At 35.6% G+C, this 15,921-nt stretch overlaps 1 pseudogene; it reads left to right on the top strand.

Annotated features, from left to right (window-relative positions):
- The first annotated feature begins 153 nt into the window (after nt 1-153).
- LOC100521596 (pleckstrin homology domain-containing family A member 1-like) lies at nt 154-2,620 on the top strand (annotated as a pseudogene).
- The last annotated feature ends 13,301 nt before the right edge of the window (nt 2,621-15,921 follow it).

Genomic DNA, 15,921 nt, shown 5'->3' with positions numbered 1-15,921 from the left:
TTCCAGGCCAAGGGCTGCAGTGTTCAGAGTGAGAAGCTCAGGCTAGGCCAGGGTGGTGTGAGCTCAGCTCGGGATCCCAGAGCACTATGCCAGCTAAAGCTAGCAGGGAGGCTCCAAGGGTCGGAAGGTGCTCTGTAATGCTCAAGCTCAGAAATGGCTTATGTGGATCATCAGAATCACATTTGTGGTTTTCTAGACATTGAAGAAATGATAACAGTGGAAAATTTCTTCAGAAGTACTTCATACTGGGTACCAGAGAAGATAGATTTGTATGGTACATGGATAATCCATAGAACCTACCTCCTGGATCATCACATGTTGAGTGATTAAATTTACCTACACCTCAAATGTTATTGATGCAATTTAACTAGGGCCAAGGCTGAGTTACGTTTTTTTTATGGATACAGGGATAAGGAAATATTTCCTACAAGTCAATGATTAGCAGGACCTAGCAGAATGGGTAAATGTGTTGAACAAAGCTATAAAAATTATAGTATCAAAGCAATCAAACTCACAGCCTCATTCTGATAACCCAAGTTACCAAGGTGACATTCTTGATGGTGTGCTCATCATTACCCCAACTCAGAAGAAGTAAATTAATGTGGTAAAAGTATTGATAGAAATAATTTGAAAGAGTCACAAAGCCATCTTCCTTAATTTACTCCTAAACCCACTTCAGTTAGTGCAGTTATTAAAGCTGGATATTGTGTAAAAAAAAAAAAAAAGGAGCAGTGAGGAAAAACTGGAAGAGAAGATATTTTCAATTGAATGAAAGCACAGTAGATGCTTTGGATCTGAATCGGAAAAGGAACCTCTCCATGTAATGCCACTTAAAAAGATCCATAAAGTCCCGGAATGTAGGCAAAGTGACATAATGATAAGGGATAACCTCTTTGAAATTGTAACATCATCTGGAACTTTCTATGTGCATAGCCCTGAAGGGATGCACAATTGGATTAAAGCAGTCTTGGTTGCCATTTTAGCACAAGAGGGACCTGACGGATCAACATCGTCTATGCAGTAGGCCAGAAGGCTTTCAAATCTTTGTATACAGAGAGAATAAAATCTCACGCTGAGATACTAACTTTGTCCTTTATGATTGACTGTGTCTGCCCATCACTCCTCTTTGGAGAAGCATTTCATTTGCCTTCTGAATACAAATATGCTCTCCATCCTTCCAGTGCAGCAGGAGCCACCTCACATTCTACAGCCTTTCCTAAGAACTCTTTGGTCTCAAGCTTTACCATGGAAAATCTAGGACTTTATGAACCTCTTGCCAAGGTCAAGACAGAGAACTTCAAGGTAAGACAGTCTCTCCAAGAGAACCAGCTTCCAGAGTGAACAAGCTCTGATAAAACCTCAAATTAAAATGGCCCTCAAGAACAAGATTGTGACCCAGTGGACTTGGATAATGCAGGCTTCCACTCAGTGATGTGTGAGATGGAAGCACATAGAGCCTGACTTACCTCTTCAGTTCTCAGTGTCCTTTCATGAGATGTCTAGCCAAAGATAATAAAGGGAAAAGTGTTTTATATAGTATACTGCCTAATAGACATACTCTTTACAAGCTGGTAAATGAATAATTTAAAGAGTGGCCAAACTAAATGCAATTTCTTTAAGGAAAGAAAGAAAAAAACCCTAAGTGTCTCAGTATCAACTGTCTGAAGCTTTGTTCTCATCAGAGTGATAAAAACATATGTGTGTTATATTTTTCCTGGTGAATTTGACAATTTAAATGTTTCACAATTTAAAATATCAAACATGCTTATTAATTATTTCGGTTGTTTTAAAAATGCTACAGTGACTTCCTATTAGATGTTCAATCTACACAATTTTACTGGTTAATATTATTAATGAAATATTTACATAAAGAAATATCTAAACCCTTATGTCTGTGGTGCTACAAACTTTATACCATAGTGTGGAAAATTTTGAAATGATAACCATTTTTGAGGCTATGGACCTCAAATTAGGTGGCAAATTCAGATAAGAAGATGTTATTAGACTGTTAGAGTTGTGTGTTGTGTTGGGGTAGAGCAAAGGGGAAAATCAGAATTCAAACAACTATGTCTCAGACATTGCTTTGTAAAAGCTAAATCAAGACTTGTAGCAGTCATTGTTTTATTTTGTCAAAATTACGTGGTATGAAATTTCTGTGAGGTCTGATTTTCTTGTCAAAATTTCATAAATAGTTCTTATTTCTATATTTGGATCAGTGAATACCTCAAATTTATATGTAAAGACATACTGCTCTTAGTCATGCAATTTTAGCTTCTACTTTTTTTGTCACTAATTGTATATATTCAAGTGCCTGTACTTTTTCATCTTGTTTAGGAATGTTTTGTGATTAATTTACTCAAAAGGCCTACATGATTGGTTTTAAACAATTGGGATAAAATTAATTTTAGTATCATAGGTTAATGTGTTCAACAAGAAACCATTTTGTGTTAGAGGTATCAGAATGTTGTCATTCTACTATCTGTAATATATATATGTTTTAAGGTACACACACACACACAGGAAGAGGCAGAAGAGAAATGCACAACCAATTAGCCTGGCTCAAAAGTACATTTTTAGCTGTTAAACTACATCATGGAAAATAGTGGATTATTGATGAGATTTTGTTAAATTATTTATTTTTTTAAAACATGTATAAACCATCTAATATGTGCCAAACATTGTCTTTGGTGATGAGAATATAGTGAGATAATAAGCAAGACAGAAATGATTCCTGCCTGCATAACTTTTACAAGCTCATAAAATGATACATTTCTAATGAGATATTTGGCAATTAATATTAACAACCTTGTAATGTTTATATCTTCTAATTTAGTAACTCTATTCTTAAGAGCCTATGCAAAAAATATATTGAGAAAAGGGAAATATAGATCTATTCTTCAAGTATTTTTTTTACTGCAGCATTATTTATAACAGCTTGAACTGAGCAATATGAAGTTTAAACACACACACAGCCCAGCAATATTCCTAGTGACATGTATAGTGCTTGACATAGGGTAAACATCCATTAAATATTAGTCAAAACCAAATATTAAGAAAAAACTTAACATTAAAAAGAAAGCTTGATTATGTATGTGTATTGCAATGTATTCAGAAAATGAACACAATTATTAAAATAACAATTGAGAAGGGTATCAAGATGGTGGAATAGGAGAACATGGAGCTCACCTCTCTCCACAAACACCTCCAACATGCAACTACAGGTGAAACAATTGTCATGTAAATCTAACTGGAAATGGGGAGAAGAGCTCCTATAATACCAAAGCTGAAAGATCTCCTTGTAACTGGGTGGGACAGAAATTAAAAGGCTTCATGTCAGGATCTCTGCCCCTGAGAGGTAACTGTAAGCAGGAGAAGGTCCACATAAGTGAACCCTAGCCCTGGAAAGTAAGCAGGTTGACTTACAATCTGAGCAACCCAGTCCCGAAGTCCTAGGCAGAGGAGATATGCCTCCTTGCCTGCTGGGAAATCTACTGAGATTTGTTGACGGCATGGATAAGCCTAGACTCTATTCATGAGGATTATGCACATATTGGCTTGCTAATAATCAGGGTGGAAAAAGCCTTGCACTGGCAGCTGCCACCCAACCATACTTCCCAATCTGAATGAATGAACACTCAAGCCCTGCTAAACTCTACATCACAACCTGGAAGAGAATCAGGGCAAAGATTAAGTCTAGCTACAAAGAGATAGATCCAGATACCTGGGGTGTAATCTGGACAGAGGTTTGAACATCATTGTCAATGCACACATTGGGGCAGCAGATTTAACTGGGCAAACATTGTCAGCTTGTGCACAGGGAGGCAAATCTAGCTGGGCAGACATCTTAAGAGTATGTACTGTATGGCACCACAAGAATGTGCAGCAGCTAAGCACTGAATCTTGGGCAGACAGGCCCTGGGAAGGCATATGCAGTGTTTTGTTTCCCAGCATGAGCACCCTGGCTCCACTCACTCCACAGCAGAGCTTAGAACTAGATCTGGGGCAAACAGATCCTGGGAGGTTTCTGGCTCAAAGACAACCCAGAACTCAGGCAGTAGCATAGCCTCCTCAATCCCATAACCACAACACCCAAATCCCAAACCCCAGCCTATTCCACACCAAAGTGTAGCACTTGATCAGGGACAAACACAACAAAGAAAGGGACACAATATTGGGATGCTTCTGAGCAGAGCCATGGACACATACATGGGCAGTCAGATTTGCTGTGACCTCATCAGCCTCACTGGCTTCAATAATCACCTCCTTGGGGGTAGGGCATGCACACAAGTGCAACAGAGTCTAATAGAGCCCAACAATCATGATTTCTACTCTAATAACTGGGAGCATACACAGTGCCCCAAAGAGTACAGGTACAGTGACAGCCACAGAGCAAAGAGGAAGGCCTGCCTCACATCCCGCATAGACACTAGACACTACGAAACCAACCACATATCCTGTCATGGGAATAATAGCCAGCACATACTGATGAAGGATTTAGCTAGCATCCGTACCAAAACCAGCCATTGCACCAAAAATATTGGACACACCATCTATACAGGGATGCTCCTGCATTGAAACACCCCTTCAAAACTACAGCAGATAACTGTTTCTCCTAATTTATAGAGAAAGAGGAAGTAAAGTAAAATAAAATGGCAGAAGAACTATTCCCAATTTAAAGAATAAGAGAAATCCCCTGAAAGAACAAATAATGAAACAGATATCAGCAATCTTCTAGACTGAAAAATGGGGATAATAAAATGCCAAAGGAATTAAGAAAGATTATCAGTAGAAATGCAGATCACCATAATGAGAAACAATACCATATTGTTTCCTAAAGAAGAAACAATAAAAAAGATATGTCAATTGCTGAGGAAAAAATAGAACCAATGTTATAGCACACTACATGACACAGACGAATGAAAAAGTGATTTGGAAAATAGAATAAAGGAAACCATCCAATCAGAACAGGAGACAGAAAGACAAATAGAAAAGTAAAGTGGAAGCAACATATGAGATCTATGGAATAATATAAACTTGCTAATGCATGCATAATAGGTGTTCCAGAAGAATAGAGAGATGGGGGATTAAAAAATGTATTTAGGAGTTCCTGTCATGGCGCAGTAGTTAACAAATCCGATTAGGAACCATGAGGTTGCGGGTTCGGTTCCTGCCCTTGCTCAGTGGGTTAACGATCTGGTGTTGCTGTGAGCTGTGGTGTAGGTTGCAGACGTGGCTCGGATCCCGCGTTGCTGTGGCTCTGGCGTAGGCCAGTGGCTACAGCTCGGATTGGACCCCTAGCTGGGAACCTCCATATGCCACGGGAGCGGCCCAAGAAATAGCAAAAAGACCAAAAAAAAAATGTATTTAAAGAATTTATGGTTGAAAAACATCCAAACCTAAAGAAATAAATAGATATTAAATTACAGGACACAGATTGTCCCCAACAACAACAAAAAAAACCCAAACAGATTCACGCAACCTGCAATATGCTGCTTACAACAGACTCACTTAAGGGTGAAATATGTGTGCACATATTGAAAGTGAAGGGCTGGAAAAAGATGTTTAATTAAAATGGAAATGAAAAGAATGCTGGGGTAGCAATACTCATTTCAGATAAAATATATGTTAAAACAAAGGGCATAGGAGTTCTATTGTTGTGCAGTGGGTTAAGGATCTGATTTTGTCATTGCAGCATCTTGGGTCATTGGTATGATATGGGTTTGATCCCTGGCCTGGGAACTTCCATGTACATTGGTCATGGGCAAAAAAAAAAAAAAAAAAAAAAAGACAAAGATTGACATTATATAAATATAAATGGTTCAGTAAAATAGGAAGATATTATACTGATTAACTTATATACATACGATCACCTAAATATATAAAATAAATACTAAAAGACATAGAGGGAGAAATGGGCTGTAATACAATGAAAGTAAGTGGCTTTAATGTCCCACTGACATCAATGGATAGATCATCCAGATAGATAAATTAATAAGGCAACAGGTGTCCTAAATTGCACAATAGACCAGTTCGACTTAATTGACATCTACAGGAAACTACATCTAAAAACATCAGAATACACATTCTTTTCAAGCATAAATGGAACGTACTCTAGGGGAGACTGCATACTTGGCTACAAAACAAGCCTCAAAAATTTAAGAAGATAGAAATTATTTCAAGCATCTTTTCTGACCAAAACAATATGAAACTAGAAATCAACTGCAGAAAGAAAAATGGAAAAAGTATGAACACACAGAGACTAAATAACATGTTACAAAAAAATGGGTCAATGATGAAATTAAATATCAGGAAATACCTCCAGACAAAGGACAATGAAAACAAAACCTTAGGAAAACCTATGGGATGAGAAAAAACAATTCTAAGAGGGAAGTTCAAAATGGTACAGACCTTCCTCAAGATACAAGAACAATCTCAAATAAACTACCTAATCTACTCCCTAAAAGAATTAGAAAAAGAACAAATAAAACCCAAAGTCAGCAGAAGAAAGTAAATAATAAAGAACAAAGAGGAAATGAATAAAATAGTATTTTTAAAAATAGAGAAAATCAATAAAACCAACAGCATGTTTTTGAATAAAATCAAAAAACTTCTGGTCAGGCTCACCAAGAAAAAAAAGAGAGAGGAACTGAATAAATAAAATAAGAAATTAAGAAGGAGAAAAAACAACTGAAAGCACAGAGATACAAAAAAAATCATAAAAGAACAGTATGAAGAGTTATATGCCAACAAAGTGGAAAACCTGGAAAAAAATGGACAAGTTTCTAGACAGCCTACTAAAACTTAGTGAAGAAGAAACATAATTTGAAAGACAGATCACTACAAGTGAAATTTAATCTGTACTTAAAAAATAAAGCCCTCTGCAAACAGAAATCCAGGACTGGACAGCCTACTCGTAATTCTGCCAAATATACAAAGAAGATATTATACCTATCCCTCTCAAACTATTCCAAAAAAAAAATGAATAGGAGGGAATAGTCTCAAATTGATTCTATGAAGCCACCATCACTCTATTACCAAAACCAGAAAAAGAAAATACAAAAAAGAATTAGAAGCCAAAATTATCTATGAAAATACATGCAGAAATCCACAACAATGCTGAATCCAACAATACACAAAAATTATACACCATAATCAAATTGGATTCATTCCAGTGTCACAGAGATGGTTCAACACACTCAAATCGATCAATGTGATACATCATATTAACAAAAGGAAAGACAAAAACCACACGATCATATCAGTAGATGCTTTTGACAAAATTCAATATCCATTGAATTTCAATATCCATTCATGGTAACAACTCCCACAAAAGTGGGTATAGAAGGAAGATACCTCAACATAGTAGAAGCCATTTATGACAAACCCATGGAGGATAGAATACTAATGGTTAAAAGCTGAAACTCTTGCTGCTAGATTCAGGAAAAAGACAAGTATGCTCACTCTCACCATTTCTATTAAACATAGTATTGAAACTCCTAGCCACAGCAGTCATACAAGAGAAAGAAAAAGTCTCCAAATTATAGGGGATCAGGGGAAGTCTCAATTTCTGACAGCAGGTCAGACTGCCAGAGTTGCAACCCAATACATGTCAAGAGCCCATGTAAGTCCTGCCTGCCCATGATGGGGTTCCACATGGTGTGGGGGCAACAGAAGCTGAGGAAAGTGATTGACTTTGAGGGACAAATGAATTTCAGATACACTGGGGGCTACAATTCCTGCTCTTGTACAAGTGGCTCATCAGAAGCAACCAGGACCAGCCAGGTATAGCCCAGACCTTGTCACAAACTGAGAGCCCAAAGGGACCCTTTGGCTACGCAATGCTTCCTTCTGGATCAAGGGTACCAGTACTGGGTGAGGGGAGAGCTCACATTTAAAGAGAACAGAGTCATCTTGGAGACGACTCTCAGGGCTTTTGCTCCATAAAATTTGGATCTGATCACACCCCTAATAGGTTAGTGATGGTGACTGAGCAGAGAAGAAGCTCCACCTCACACTTGACTCCAACTCTATCCTCTCCATCTCCAACTTCATATACTACCAAGGCAACAGCTTCCAACACACCCTGAGGAAAGATGTGCCTTATGTTCAGAACAAATCCAGCTCTCCTACAAAAGGCTCTGTGCATACAGAAACTGTATAGTGACACCCTCATTTAAGGACACCTCTTCAAAACCACACAAGATAACAGTTTTGCCTAAATTCAAAGAGACAAAGAAACATAATAAAAATGAAAGCACAGAGAAGCTGGTTTCAATTGAAAGAACAAAAGAAAATCACTGAAAAAAAACAAATAATAAAACAGAAATGAGCAACTTACCAGATAAAAATTCAAAGCTGAACACATTGAACATTTTAACAAGGAACAAAAAGTTATAAAAAAGAACAATAGATAATGGGAGAATTCAACAACTGAAAAGAAAAACACAAGGAGGAATGACTAGTAGACTTAGTAATGCAAAAAAAGGGAATAATTAAATCACCTAATCAAAATAGCAAAAAGAAAAAAAAGCAGAAAAATTTACTGAATCTCTGTAATACAATTAAGCATGAAAACATTCACATTATAGGGGTACCAGAAAAAGAAGAGAGAGAGAAGGGAATCAAAATATATATGATGAAATTATGGCTGAAAACTTCCAGAACCTAAAGAAGGAAACAGATATCCAGGTACAGGAACCAAAGAGGGTCCATCACTAGATGAATAAAACAGACCCCCACTAAGATATATCATAATTAAAATTTCAAATGTCCAAGACAAAGAAATAATTCTGAAGAGAGTAAGAAAAATATGCAGTCATATACAAGGCAGCTCCATAATGCTATCAGCTAATTTTTCTGTAGAATCTTTATAAACCAGAAGGGAGAGACATGATAAATTCAGTGCTCGAGGACAAAAAACCTGCAACCTAGGATCCTCTACCTAACAATATTACCATTTAGAGTTGAAGGAGATATAAAGACCTTCTCAGACAAAAAAAAAACCACAAAACCTTAAAAGTTCATCAATACTAAACCTGAAACATTGAAGTGTATTCCCTAAGTAGAAAAGAAAAGGCTATATAGCAAGAAGTGAGAACCTATGGGAAAGAAAAATTCTCACTAGGAAAGGATATAATAAGGACTGAGGATCAACTACTTAAATGAGCTAATAGAAAGATAAAAGACAAAAAATTGTAAAAATAACCATGATTACAATAAACAGTGGAAGGTATAAACAGAAGATGTAAAATATAACATTAAAAACACAGAATGTGGAATAAGGGAGTAAAAAATACATCTTTTAGACTGTGATTGAACTTTAATGAATATCTGTTTTTTAAAAATTAGATAGTAAACATATATGAACCCTGAGGTAACCACAAGTCAAAAACCTATAATAGATACACCAAAATTAGAAAGAAAGAACAGAAGCTTACTACTAAAGAAAATCATTGAAAGGGGAAAAAACAAGAAGAAATGAACAGATAAGAACTAAAAAAGAGAAAACAGGAAATAAAATGTCATTAAGTACCTATAATTACTTTAAAAGTAAATGGACTAAAAGTTCCCATCAAAAGACATATGGTAACTGATTATATTTAAAAAGATCCATATGTATGATACATATAAGAGACTCGCTTCAGAGCTTAAAACATAGCAGATTGAAAATGAGGGGGTGGAAAAAGATGTATTATGTAAATTGAAACAGCAAGAAAGTAGAGGTAGCAATACTTATACCAGACAAAATAGACTTTAAAACAAAGGCCATAAAAAGATAACTATAAGCATTATATATGATTAAATTGATGGATACAAGAAGATATTGCATTTTTTAACATATATGCACCCAATACAGGAGCACTTAAATATATAAGGCATATGTTAACAGATATAGATGGAGATCAACAATAATGCAATAATAGCAGGGGACATTAACATCCTACCTAGATCAATGGATAGTCCATCCAGACAGAAAATCAATAAGGGAACAGTGGTCTTAAATGGCAAAATAGATGAGTTGGACTTAATAGATATCTATAGGAATTCATCCTCAAACAGCAAAATACATATTATTTTCAAGTGAACATGGAATATTCTCCAGGAAAAAATCACATACTAGGCCACAAAACTTATCTCAACAAATTTAGGATGATAGAAATTACATCAAGAAGTTTATTCTGACCACAATGGTATGAAACTAGAAATCAATTATCGGAAGAAAAATGGGAAAATCACAGACATGTCAATAATAAAAATAAAAGATGGTATTACTTTCTAATTGTGATTTCCTCCATTCTAATAGAAAACAATCACTTAAAAGAGCTAATATACAGATCTAAAAGAAAAAAAACATTGTAAAAGTGACAATAAACACAAGGAACAACGAAAGGGCGAACATGAACATGTTAAAAAAAAGGACTTCAAAATCATAAAATGTGGGAAAGGAAAGTAAGAAAATCTACAGTAGTTTTTTTTTTTAAGAATATTTTTGAGCCTATATGACTATCAGGGTCAAGCAAGCAGATATAGTAAGGAGGGGTTAACATACTTATAAAATAGGGCAACCACAAATCAAAACCAAATGTCACATTCACAAAAATGAAAAAGAAAAGGACACAAGCATAAAATAAAAGGAAATCATCCAACTGCCCCCCTCAAAAGAAAGAGAAGAACAGAATAAACTGGAAACAAGGTTTAAAATGGAAATAAATACATATTTATCAATAATTACCTTAAATGTCAATGGACTGAATGCTCCAATCAAAAGACATAGACTGGCAGGTTGGTTAAAAAAGCAAGAGCCGGAGTTCCCGTCGAGGCGCAGTGGTTAACGAATCCAACTAGGAACCATGGGGCTGCGGGTTTGGTCCCTGCCCTTGCTCAGTGGGTTGACGATCCGGCGTTGCCACGAGCTGTGGTGTAGGTTGCAGATGCGGCTTGGATCCTGCGTTGCTGTGGCTCTGGCATAGGCTGGCAGCTACAGCTCCAATTCGACCCCTAGCCTGGGAACCTCCATGTGCCACAGGAGCAGCCCAAAGAAATAGCAAAAAGACAAAAAAAAAAATAGCAAGAGCCTATACTATGCTGACTGCAAGAGACTCACCTTAGGGCAAAGGACACATATACATCAAAAATGAGGGAATGGGAAAAGATATTTCATGCCAGTGGAAAAGACAGGAAAGCAGGTGTTGCAATACTCATATCAGACAAAATAGACTTTAAACAAAGGCCATAAAGAAAGACAAAGAAGGACACTATTTAATGATGAAAGGATCAATTCGAGAAGAGGATATTATATTCATCAATATATATGCCCCTAATATAGGAGCACCCAGATACCTATGACAAATACTAACAGACATAAAAGGAGAAATTGATGGGAATACATTAATATTAGGAGACTTTCACACCCCACTCACATCAATGGACAGATCCTCTAGACAGAAAATCAATAAGGCAACAGAGATCCTAAATGACATAATAGAAAAGTTAGACTTAATTGATATTTTCAGGACATTACACCCAAAAAAATAAGAATATATGTTCTTTTCATGTAACATACTCAAGGATTCAAAAAGCTAACCTAGGCAAATTTAGGAGCATAGAGATTATTTCAAGTAACTTCTCTGACCACAATGGCATGAAACTAGAAATGAAATGAGAAAAAACTGACTACATGGAGACTAAACAACATGTTATTAAAAAGAATCAATGGATCAATGAGGAAATTGAAAAGGAAATTAAAAAATACCTTGAGACAAATTATAATGAAAACACAGCCATTCAAAATCTATGGGATGCCATAAAAGCAGTGGTTAGAGGGAAGCTCATAGTGATATAGGGCTTCCTCGAAAAAGAAGAAAATTCTCAAATTGACAACTTAATCCACCACCGAAAAGAATTAGAAAAAGAACAAAACCCCACAAATCAGTAGAAGGAAGGGAATCATAAAGATCAGAGAGGAAATCAATAAAATAGAGATACAAAATCAATAGAAAAAAATCAATAAAACCAAGCTGCTTCTTTGGAATGGTAAACAAAATTGACAAACTTCTGGGCAGACTGACAAAGAAGAGGAGAGAAAGAATCCAAATAAACAAAATAAGAAATGAAGAGGGAGAAATCTCAACAGATACTGCTGAAATACAAATAAAGTATGAGAATACTATGAACAATTTTATGCCAACAAATTTGACAACCTGGAATAAATGGACAACTTTATAGAGACTGCCCACCTTTGGTATATATACACAAATGGAATACTACTCAGCCATAAAAAGGAAAATAATAATGCCATTTGCAGCAACATGGATGGAACTAGAGACTCTCATACTAAGTGAAGTAAGTCAGAAAGAGAAAGACAAATACCATACGTATCACTTACATCTGTAATCTTATATACAGCACAAATGAAACTTTCTACAGAAAATAAACACGGACTTGGATTACGGACTTGTGCCAAGTGGGATATGGGATGGACTGGGATTTTTGGGGTTAATAAATGCAAACTATTGCATTTGGAGTGGATAAGCAATGAGATCCTGCCTGCACAGGGAACTATATCTAGTCACTTGTGATAGAACATGATTCAGGATAATGTGAGAAAAAGTATATACATATGTATGTGTAACAGGGTCACTTTGTTGTAAAATAGAAATTGATAGAATATATTAAATCAACCTAATGGGAAAAATTAAAAAAATAAAAAAGCATGGTATTAAATGATCATTTGTTCAATGAGGAAATCAAAGAGAAAATGAGGAAATACCTCAAGTTAGAATGGAAACCCAACACTCCAAAATATATGGGATGCAGCAAAAACAGTTCTACAATGGTAGTTTATCATGATACAGGCCTTTCTGAAGAAACAAGAATGATATCAAATGAACAACCTAACCTATCATCAAAAGGAAGTAAAAAAAGAGGAAGAAACCTATCCCAAAGTCAGAAGAAGGAAGGAGATAATAAAAATCAGACAGGAAATAAATTAGAGCCAAAAAAAATAGAAAAGATCAATGAAACCAAGTTCGTTTTTAAAAAAGAAAAAATTGATAAACCTTTATCCAGGCTCATCAAACGGAAAATAGGGGAGATCTAAATAATCAAAATCAGAAATGGAAAAGGAGAATTAATAATCAATACCACAGAGATACAAAAAGTCAGAAGACAATATTAGAGACACGAATATGTGAAAAAATTGGATAACTTAGAAGAAATGGACAAATTTCTAGAAACATGTAAACTGAAGAGACTGAATCAGGAAGTAAAATACAATCTGAAGTCTGATCACTAGTAGTGAAACTGATTTTGAAATAAAGCAAAGTCCCAGCAAACAGAAGCCAATAACTAGACAACTTCACTGGGGAATTCTAACAAACATACAAAGAAGAACCTATACCTATTCTTCTAAAACTATTGCAAAAAATTGAGGATAGAACATTCCCAAACACATTCTATGAGGCCACAATTACCATGATACCAAAACCAGGCAAAGGCAATACAATTAATGAAAATTACAGGACAACATATTTGATAATTATAGATGAAAAATTCCTCCATAAAATATTAGCAAACTAAATTGAACAATACATTATAAGGAACACATAACATGATTAAGTGGGATTTATGCCAGAGATGTAAATGATTGTTCCGTTTCTGCAAATCAATCAATGTGATATATCACATTAACAAACTGAAGAATAAATATCATATTACTATCTCAATTGATGCTGAAAATGCTTTTAACAAAATTCAACATCCATTTATGATGAAAACTCTAAACAAAATTGGTATAGAAGGGGCATACCTTAACACAATAAGGGATATTTTTGACAAACCCAAAGCCAAGTTCATATACAGTGGTAAAATCTAAAGGCATTTCCTCTAAAGTCAGGAAAAAGATAAGTTTGCCCACACTCGCCACTTCTATTAAACAACAATAAAACAAAGAAAAGAAATAAAAGGCATCCAAATTGGAAGGAAAGAACTAAAACTGTCACTCTATACAAATGACATGACACCATACATAGAAAACCCAAAAATATCCACCAGTAGAGCTATTAGAGGAATTTCTGCTCTGGCACAGTGGGTTAAAGATCTGACTGCAGTGGCTTGGGTTGCTCTTGGGGCACAGGTTCAGCCCCCAGCCCAGCTCTATGGGCCAAAGGATCTGAAGCTGCTACAGCTGCAGAGTAGGTTGAAGCTTCTGTGGTTCAAACTTGATCCATAGCTTGAGAACTTCCATATTCCAGAGGTATGGTATTAAAAAAATGCTATTAGAAATAACAAATGAATTCAGTAGTTACAGGATATGAGATTAATTAATATACAGAAATCTGTTGCTTTTCTTTACATTAATAATAACCAATCAGAAAGAGAACGCATGAAACAATCCCAATTAAATTCACATAAAAAAGCATAAAATACCTAGGAATAAACTTAACCAAGGAGGTGAATGTTCTATGTTCTTAAAAATTATAAAACATTGAAAAAGGAATTTGAAGATGATACATAGAAATGGAAAAGAACCCCATGTTATTGGATTGGAAGTGCTAATATTTTTCAAATGTCCATAGCTCTGAAAGTAATCCACTGACTTAACACAATTCCCATCCAAACACCCACAACATTTTTTCACAGAACTAGATCAAATAATCTGAAAATATTTACAGAATCACAAAAGACCCCTAATTGCCAAAGCAATCTTGAGAAAAAAGACAAAACTGAAGGTATTACTCTCCCACTCTTTAGACTATACTACAAAGATAAAGTAATCAAAACAGTGTGGTATTGGCACAAAAACAGACATATTAGTCAATGGAACAAAAAAGAGAGCTCAGTAATAAACCCACTCGGTTATGGTCAATTAATCTACAACAAATAAGTCAAGTGGTAAAGGACATTCTCTTCCATAGGTGATGCTATAAAACTGAACAGCTACATGGAAAAAAAAATGAGATTAGAACAATTTCTTTCACAATATAAAAAGCAAACTAAAATTGGTTAATGGACTAAATGTAAGACCAAAAATCATAAAAGTCCTAGAGGCTAACATAAGCAGAATCCTCTTTGGCGTAAGTCATAGCAATAATTTTTTGGTCCTATCTCCTAAGGCAAAACAAATAAAAGCATAAATAAATAAATGAGACATAATTAAACTTAAAAGCTTTTGCACAACAAAGGAAAACATCAACAAAATTAAAAGACAACCTACTGAGTTGAAGAAAGTATTTGCAAATGTTATGACTAATAATATTTAAGATCCAAATTATATAAACAGTTTAGACAATTCAATAGCAAAAATCCCCCACAAACAACTATTGAAAATGAGCAGAAAAACTGGACAGACTTTTTCCAAAGATGTCATACAGATGGTGAAAATGCACATGAAAAAATGCTCAACCTCACTAATCATTAGGGAAATGTAAATCAAAACCATGACAAAAGGACCTCCTATCATGGCTCAGCAGTGATGAACCCAACCAGTACCCATGAGGATGCAGGTTCAATCCCTAGCCCTGCTCAGTGGTTTAAGGATCTGGCATTGCCATGAGCTGTAGTGTAGGTCACAGATGCAGCTCGGATTCTGCATTGCTGTGGCTGTGGCATTGGCTAGCAGCTACAACTTTGATTTGACCCCTAGCCTGAGAACTTCCATATGCTGCAAGTGCAGCCCTAAAAAGCAAAAAAGAAAAAAAAAAGATGAGGTAGCACCTCACACTTGTTAGAATGGCTATCCTCAAACAGATCAAACAGTGACAAATAACAAATGTTGGCAAGAATGTTGAAAAAGGAGTACACTTGTACACTGTTTTGGGGAAAGTAAATTGGTATAATGACAGTCAAAAACATTATGGAGTTTCCTCAAAACAACTAAAAACAGAGATATCATATGACCCAGCAATTTTACTCCTGGATGTA

The sequence above is a fragment of the Sus scrofa genome, chromosome X (assembly GCF_054392235.1).
Source record: "Sus scrofa isolate SSC_HxYL_T2T_F1_AM1 chromosome X, Sscrofa_HxYL_maternal_Yorkshire_Landrace_v2.0, whole genome shotgun sequence".
In the NCBI taxonomy this organism is placed as follows: domain Eukaryota; kingdom Metazoa; phylum Chordata; class Mammalia; order Artiodactyla; family Suidae; genus Sus; species Sus scrofa.
This window is presented reverse-complemented; position numbering and strand designations above follow the sequence as displayed.